Source organism: Gavialis gangeticus, unplaced genomic scaffold (genome assembly GCF_001723915.1).
Source record: "Gavialis gangeticus isolate Ggan-Ray unplaced genomic scaffold, GavGan_comp1, whole genome shotgun sequence".
In the NCBI taxonomy this organism is placed as follows: Eukaryota; Metazoa; Chordata; order Crocodylia; family Gavialidae; genus Gavialis; species Gavialis gangeticus.
The window spans coordinates 106,390,139-106,397,511 of NW_017729022.1; the positions used below are offsets into that span (position 1 = coordinate 106,390,139).

General features: G+C 39.3%; 1 protein-coding gene across 1 annotated transcript in view; it reads left to right on the forward strand.

Annotated features, from left to right (window-relative positions):
- The window catches only part of LOC109296514 (RIB43A-like with coiled-coils protein 2), a 111,645-nt gene extending 107,355 nt beyond the window's left edge, over nucleotides 1-4,290 (forward strand). The window contains exon 6 of the mRNA XM_019515928.1: nucleotides 3,682-4,290. The gene's annotated coding sequence lies outside the window, so the exon portion shown is untranslated. The remainder of the gene's footprint in view (nucleotides 1-3,681) is intronic.
- Nucleotides 4,291-7,373: the final 3,083 nt, after the last annotated feature.

The following is a 7,373-nucleotide window of genomic DNA, read 5'->3' on the forward strand; positions in this document are numbered from 1 at the left end:
TGAAAGATGATTATAATGAGGTCCTTGTGGCATTTCTTGTAAGCACAAGATATCATACTGGACTTTCTCTCACAGACTTACAATCAGTTCTTTTTTTGCTGTTGAAAACTGTTCAAGGTTTGCAGAAAGTACTGTCAATGCTGGCCCTAGGGACAGCCCATGTCTGCTTTGGGCACAAGGCATTATGACTGGTTGTAGTTGGCCCATTTGTAGGGTCACAATCGTGGTTTGGAGTGTTAGCAGAACTCACAGGTATTACCTGACAAGGGTTGCAGCATGAATGCTTCTGCTATGGCTCCCACTTATCTAATAAAACAATGCTGAACTTTTTTTTTTTTTTTTAAAACTGATGAAGAAAACTGCTTGAGAGTTTCAATTGATGGCTACACGTTAGAGCAACAGAATAACTGTTTGGGATATTAGGAAAAAATTCTTTGTTAGAACAATGAGGCAGTGGAATGGAGTGCTTCTGGAAGCTGTGGCCCATCACTGGAGCAGTTCAAGAAAAGGCTGGATAGTCACTGGTAGGGGTTGGTCTAGGTGTAGCTATGCCTGTGTTGTACTATGGGTTTTCCCATGCTTCTGGGTATTGCTGATTGCTGCATACCCCCATTTCTGCCATGTTTCAGGTTATTTTAAGCTTCCCTCAGAGGCACTGGGTCTTGACTGCAGCCAAGGCTGTGCACTTTGACTGGGGTGTGCCAATGCTCCTACTGGCACCAAAGCTGGAGGGTCCTGGTTAGAGGGTCTTACCCCTCCACTCAGGGCCAGACCAACTGCCATATTTTGGTTCAGGAAGGAATTTTACCCCATGGTCAGATAGGTATAGACTGTGGGGGTTTTTTTGCCTTCCTCTATAGTGAGGGGAGGGGGGCATGGCCCTCTTCCTGGGATATATCTTGACACTATATTCACTTTTTATAGAAACAGGACACTGGCTGTTATGCTTACCCTGCTTTACCTGTGGTATTTAGGGTGTTATGTCTTGTTGTGTCAAGGTTGACTGCAGTCTCGCAAAGAGTTTAGATTACGGATTGTATTGGATGGTTTGATCCTGCCTCAGGAAGGCGGTTCAACTAGATGACTTCCAGCCCTACTTCTTTATGATTTCTATAATTTCTATGATATTTTGGTTAGGGGGAAACTACCTTGATTACTGGACTAGGTTTTCAGTGCATTTGTATGTCAAATGTATGCAAAGAAAGGGAGATGTTAAATTTGAATACTTCAAAGCTAATAGGTTTTCTAAATGACCTATATTTGTATACTTTTCTTGCTTAAAAATATTTTCTAATGTGGTCTGATTGGAACTGGTTAAAACCTATTATGGTGTAAACTAAATGAAAGAGTCCACTAAAATAGGCTGTTGTCAAATCCCACATAATGAACTGTAACTTCAGGCATCTCTACTTTAATTTTCTTTTCTAACCTGTTCCTAATTAATGACATCTGGGAACAGCTTTTCTTTCATTTAAAGCAGAGTCTCTACAAAGTTTGACTCTGACAGAAAGACGTAAAAGAAGGAAATGGGAAATGTAATAACTGAATGAATTTTAAATCCAGGTGCTATATTTGATTTTTATAAGCAGTGTCAGAATATTTTTAAGTGTAGCAGCAAAATGTAATGCTTTGTGCCATAACATGTTATAAGTCCAAGCTTATGGAGAGTGGTATTTTTCCAAGTCCAAAATGAAAACTATTTGAAACTCATTTTTATAGAAATGAACTAGAATATTTTTGAAGAAACATTATTTTGCTTCCTGTCTTGTAAACTATGCCTCATATTTCCCAAGGAAAAAATGGGCAAATCCTCAGGTATTATAAATTGGCATATTCCTTGCTGCTTTTCATCAACCAAGAATCTTGACATATATGTTTATATTGGCTTTGCATTTTTGGTGATTACATCACTTCTGTTTTTATTTCTACTTTATGGATGGCTTTTTCAGAGTATTTATCTGTTCTCTGAAAATAACTGCTATGATGTAAGAGCCAGGGAAAGAAAGCCAAGATGCTGAGATTTAGGAGCAACCTTTTAAATGTTAATGGCCTTATCTTAAGAGACTGTGAGCAATCCAAGCTTCCATGAACTTCAGATGGAAATGTGGATAATTGGGACTAAAACCCAAGCCACGACTGTGGTTTGTTTGTGGTTTTTTTTTTAACAATTAACAAATCTGGTCAAATTTAGCTTTCCTGTGTATATTTCTGAGACAGAAGAGGAGGGTAAACTGTTCTCAAGTAATCTGAGAGTCCCGTGTAATCCCATGACTCCAGAAGCTAGGGCTTTATGAAAATGATGAGATCCACAAAAAAAAATCCAGGAGTTGACACTGAGAATACCATAAAGTGCTAAAATCTTATGATACACAGTGTTGGCCCAGCCAGTTTGCCAGTATGCATGGTGAAAGCTGTATCCAGTCACACCCTCAAAAACCTAATCTCTGAATGACCAAACAGTGGAGTTCATAAGAACTGTCTAACCTCTGACGAGCAGGATTAACAGCATCTTGCCTGCATGACTATTTGCCTCGCTAAGGACAGCTGATTTTATGAGGTGAGGATATTGGCAGTTTTGACTAAAGATCAACTAGTTTAACTAGAGACCAGGCCACACCTTCATTTGACAATGTAGACATGCCAGTTGTCCCTGGTTAAAAACTCTCTGTGGAAATGTTCAATAGTTCTTTTATTAAAAAATAATAATAATTTTAAAAAGATAGTATTGTCTGCTCCTTCTTCTGAGGAATCGATCTCAGGGGACCAAAAAAACAGATCTTGCAAAATAGTGTCTTTTCAAAAACTATCATGGGCATTTAAGGAAGTACTAAAATTATTAGCTATCTTGAATACTAAACTGAAGGACTCTGTAAAAATGTTAGCAGTGAAAACAATACAAACTGCAGCAAGAATTCTGTTACTGGAGCATAGTTCCAGCAAAGCAGAAATTAAGTAAAAAAGTTGCTAAGAACCTTCTGAAAGACAAATAGACTTGTGAAAAGATACTTCTGTGCCATTATGGAATCTGGCAAATGCTTCTTCCAAAACAAGAACTAAGAGGCCTTAAGAAAAATAGTAAAGGGACTAAGATTCTCATACAGAAAACTTAAGGAAACTGAAAGCACTGGGGAGCTTTACTTGTGAAGACAATCCAGCAAAATATATAAGCACATGTACAATTCTAAGCAGGTGATTAGCCCCACTCAAGTTAAGTTAAGCATAGGTTTGAGTACTATGTTGTACTGGGGTAAGGATATTTAGCACATCGCTAGGCTGAACCCTGAATTTCTTCAGTGGACTACCATAACTTATTCATTGTGATTACCCATGTGCTTAAGTCACAGCTTTTCTGGGTCAGGGCCAAAAGCCAAATTTACTCTAACGAGTTACAGAACAAATATCCTTTAACTCCTTAGCAGAAATTGTCTTAGGAACTTGAGAACAGCTAAAAATGTCCATCAAAAGTACACAGGGCCTCTTATTACATTTGTTGTAGTGATTGTGGATAAGTCTATTGAATCCCATGGATATTGTATCAGACCCTTTAATCCTGGAAGATGCTCAGGATGTTTACAGAAAGAAATTCCCCTGCATGAATGTCTAGGCTCCTTGTTACAATATGAAAATAGTATTGCATGATATGACACTAATTGTATCTTAATTTCTTTTGTTTGGTGATAGGACACCATGGAACTACAAATCCTCTGAAGGGGAAGGAGAGAGAATTAAATGCAAGGCAAGCCTAGTACACCCAGTAACATATAAATAAACAAAACCAATCAGGATTATACTGTACAATTGAGTAGGGGAAGACACCATATAAAGGCCAGGTTGTAAGTGAATGATCCACCATCTAATGCCCTGGCTGCAGAGTAATGGAATCAAATTTATTTTGCTTTTCTTTTGCTTGTGTAGGGTAAGATGAACATGAGGATCAAGTGACCTTTATGGGAAATGCCTGCACGAATGTAAACCTTGCACTGAAGTGGATTGTATGGCAAAACATGGCTTTTCACACAGTGATGGAAGACTGTGTGGAAGACTTCAGCCTTATCTTTGAATTTTCTTTACTACTTATATATCTAATTCACCTCTAAAGCTGTTTTCCATTGAAATATATCGACTATACACTTTAATAGGAACAAACCATATAATGATTTGTCTGTTGTAAATGCATATTTAAATAATCTTAAATTCACTTCTTACGGTGGATATTATGGCTCTTAGAAGTGCCAAAATTTATACTAGTACACTGTATTCACTGTAGCTAATAAATGCATGCTATTTCTGTGGAGTCCATATCACAAAATGTGGATAGCTTAGTGTAAACATAGCTAAAAACAAATGAAAGGCAAAATGTTTTGTTAATGCAATACCAAATCTAGAATCAATCTGTAAAAATATTCCTATAGTCTGCTTTCAGACCTAACTATCTATTCTGTTATCTGTTATGGACTCTTGATTGCATGAATTATTGATTTCTCTACCGGGGAGCAGAGATAATTGTTTTTGAAAATAAAGGATCTACTTCTACAGTTTGTACATAGGCAAAGTTCTCATTGAAACCATTGGGAGATCTGGTATGTCTGCATGCCTCAAAGCCAAAATTGTAAAATAGTGCTCTGAAGTTCAGAAGCCACATTTTTATTTTGGAGCCAATTTATTATTTCCAGTTTTGTTCTAGAGCTGCTGACAAATCCTCAAGAATAACAACTATTGTTGCATAGAGACCACCTTGTGAACAATCTAGATATTTGCTATCATGTGGAAGTGTTAACTGCTGTACTGTGTGAAATCCTGGCCCCACTGAAATAGATAGGAGTTTTGCCAATGATTTGAAGGGAGCCATGCTTTCACTTGTCTTTAGCAAAGCTATTAAATAAAGTGTATATTGAACTAGCTGAAAAACACAAAGCCTGAATATTTTAGCCAATAAACTTGATTTATCTGCAATTTTATAAGGTATTGACCCAGATCTTTTCCTCCCCCTATTTCTAGATGGTCATAAAGTTGCATCTATTTAATGGGAAGTCAAAAAGCATCTTTCACCTCTATCTTTCTACCTTTCAGTAAAGCTGTTCCTTGGAACTATAAAACTTATGATTTTAATTTTGACTGATTCATGAAAAGTGGAACAGAAGGTCACAACTGAACCTAGGGGTTCCCATTAGAATTGTTCCTCAGACACTACAATTGCAAGCCCCAACTCTTGTATGTAGTTTTTAGTTATTGACCTGTGTGTTTTGTAGAACTTGTTTGTCCCTGGCCCAAAGATCTTATAGTCTAAGGCTTGTGGGCCAAATCCAGGCCATGGAGCTAATGACTTGGCCCGTGGTCACTGGATTGGTCCCAGTCCCACATGTTTCAGGCAGTGTGGGGGCTGGATCCCTCACCAGTCTGCACATGCATTGCAGGTAGCACAGAGGGTCAGTCTGGAGTGCCTCATGCAGCCTGCGCCTAGGCCCCTTGTGCTGCGAGCAGTGCTGGGTCCAGCCTGCATGCTGTGGGCAGCATGTACCCTAGGCTGGGCCTGGTGCATATGGCATGCAGGGAGGACCAGGCACTCTGTGTGTGCTGCAGGGGTCAGTCCCAGTCCAGCCCACAGACAGGCTCAGGTATGTTCATCTGGGCCATGTGGCTGGATCAGTTTGATACCCCTCATCTAAGGAGTATATCTAGCATAAGGAACAAAGAGACAATCAAATATCTATTTTTTTTGTTACTGCCAATTCTTTTTCAACTGAGAATCCCTTTACACTGTTCTGAGCTTAAATTTCTGTTTCCATCTATTGGGAAAGCAGTGTCTGAGACTTCTTTCTTGCAGAGCTGGGATTGTTTGCAGCTGGAACGGCTGGCTTTCTCCCCCTAAGAGAGATCAAGATCATTTTTGTAAATGACAACACAATATTAAAAAGGCAATATGGAGTGAACCAGTTTTAGAGAAAACAAGAGAATGCAACTGGACAACCTGTTTTTTCTGATTTTGAATCTAAAGATGGAGTAGGCTCTGGGATGGTATTCTTACAGTCACCTGGATTTGAAGTTTTTCTTTCTCTCCTGAAGATCATGTGGTCACATAATTGGCAATTAATTGTTTGGCAGGATGAAACTGGGGCATTCACAAGATACATGACTCTGCCAGAATAGTTATTCACTTTTATGGTTACCTTTTCCTCACTCTTTGCATGAGATCTTAGTTTTGCCTGAACAATGAAAATGGTAGATAACTATTGTCACAGAGGCTAATGGGCGACTGGAAGTCATCCCTCTGGGGTGGAAGGACTAAAATGATCTCTGTTGTGATATGAAGAAATCTGCAGGAGAAGGAAGAAGAGGGTGGGAGATATGGAGCTGGAAAATTTCAGTGTGCTCTTGAGGCTAAAGAGCTACCTTGCTGCCCTGGAGACCTGAGAAATAGTAAATGTCATATAGGTATAGGTGCAGGTTAAGCTGTCTCTGAATTTGAATGGATTAGGCATGGTTCCACAAGGGGAGTGAAAATCTGATGGATCCAGGGGCATGTAGTGGTACAGTTGCCTCTCCCCTTTGATTTCTGCTCCATCCAAAGTTTAAAACAAACTCCTTGGCAGTGGCTGCAGCATTTCTGTTCAGGCCACAGCAAGACAGTCACTTGACATAATAACTCATAGTCTACCTGATTCCTTCTAAACTCTTCATTCCATTGGTGTTAACAACCCTCTCCTGTTTTAATGGTCTTAATACTTGACTAATCAAGCTATTCTTTTTTTTGCAATTCTGCTGTGCGCTACTGTTTCTGGTAAGGTAGCTTGCATTTTACAGCCCTGCAGACTGTTTTTAACTCTAGCGTAAAACATTTACTCAATTGTGGAAACAATTCAAATGTGAAAATAATTTTCAGTGAAGCACTGGATGTATCAAGATGCTTCAGGTTTGATTTTTGTTTTATGAATCTGAAAGAAATGTACATTTAATTCTCATGCCAACAGAACTAAAAGTGCAACATCTTTTGATTACGTTTTGCCTAGTTTGTGGTTTTTACAATGAAAAATATGATATAGCAAATTAATGCACATTCTAATAGAGTGGTATATGCTTTTGCTTTGGTCTTAAACTGCATGATATAGTCCTAGGTCCCCTGCATATTAGTGAAGCTTCTAGTTTCTTTTTTTTTTTTTACCTGGAGAAACATGTATTGTGTTCAGTGGCGACACGTAGGGGGTGCCCATGCACCCCCTGAGAGCATCAGTGTACCCCCTGACAGCTGTGCTTGCTGCTTAGGCAATGGCCGGGGGGGCAGGTGGGAACACCAGTGCCCCCCTGTAAGCGCTGGCCAATCATTGCGCTCGCTGAAGCCGCTCCCAGAATTGGCCGCAGTGAGCGCAGCAATTGGC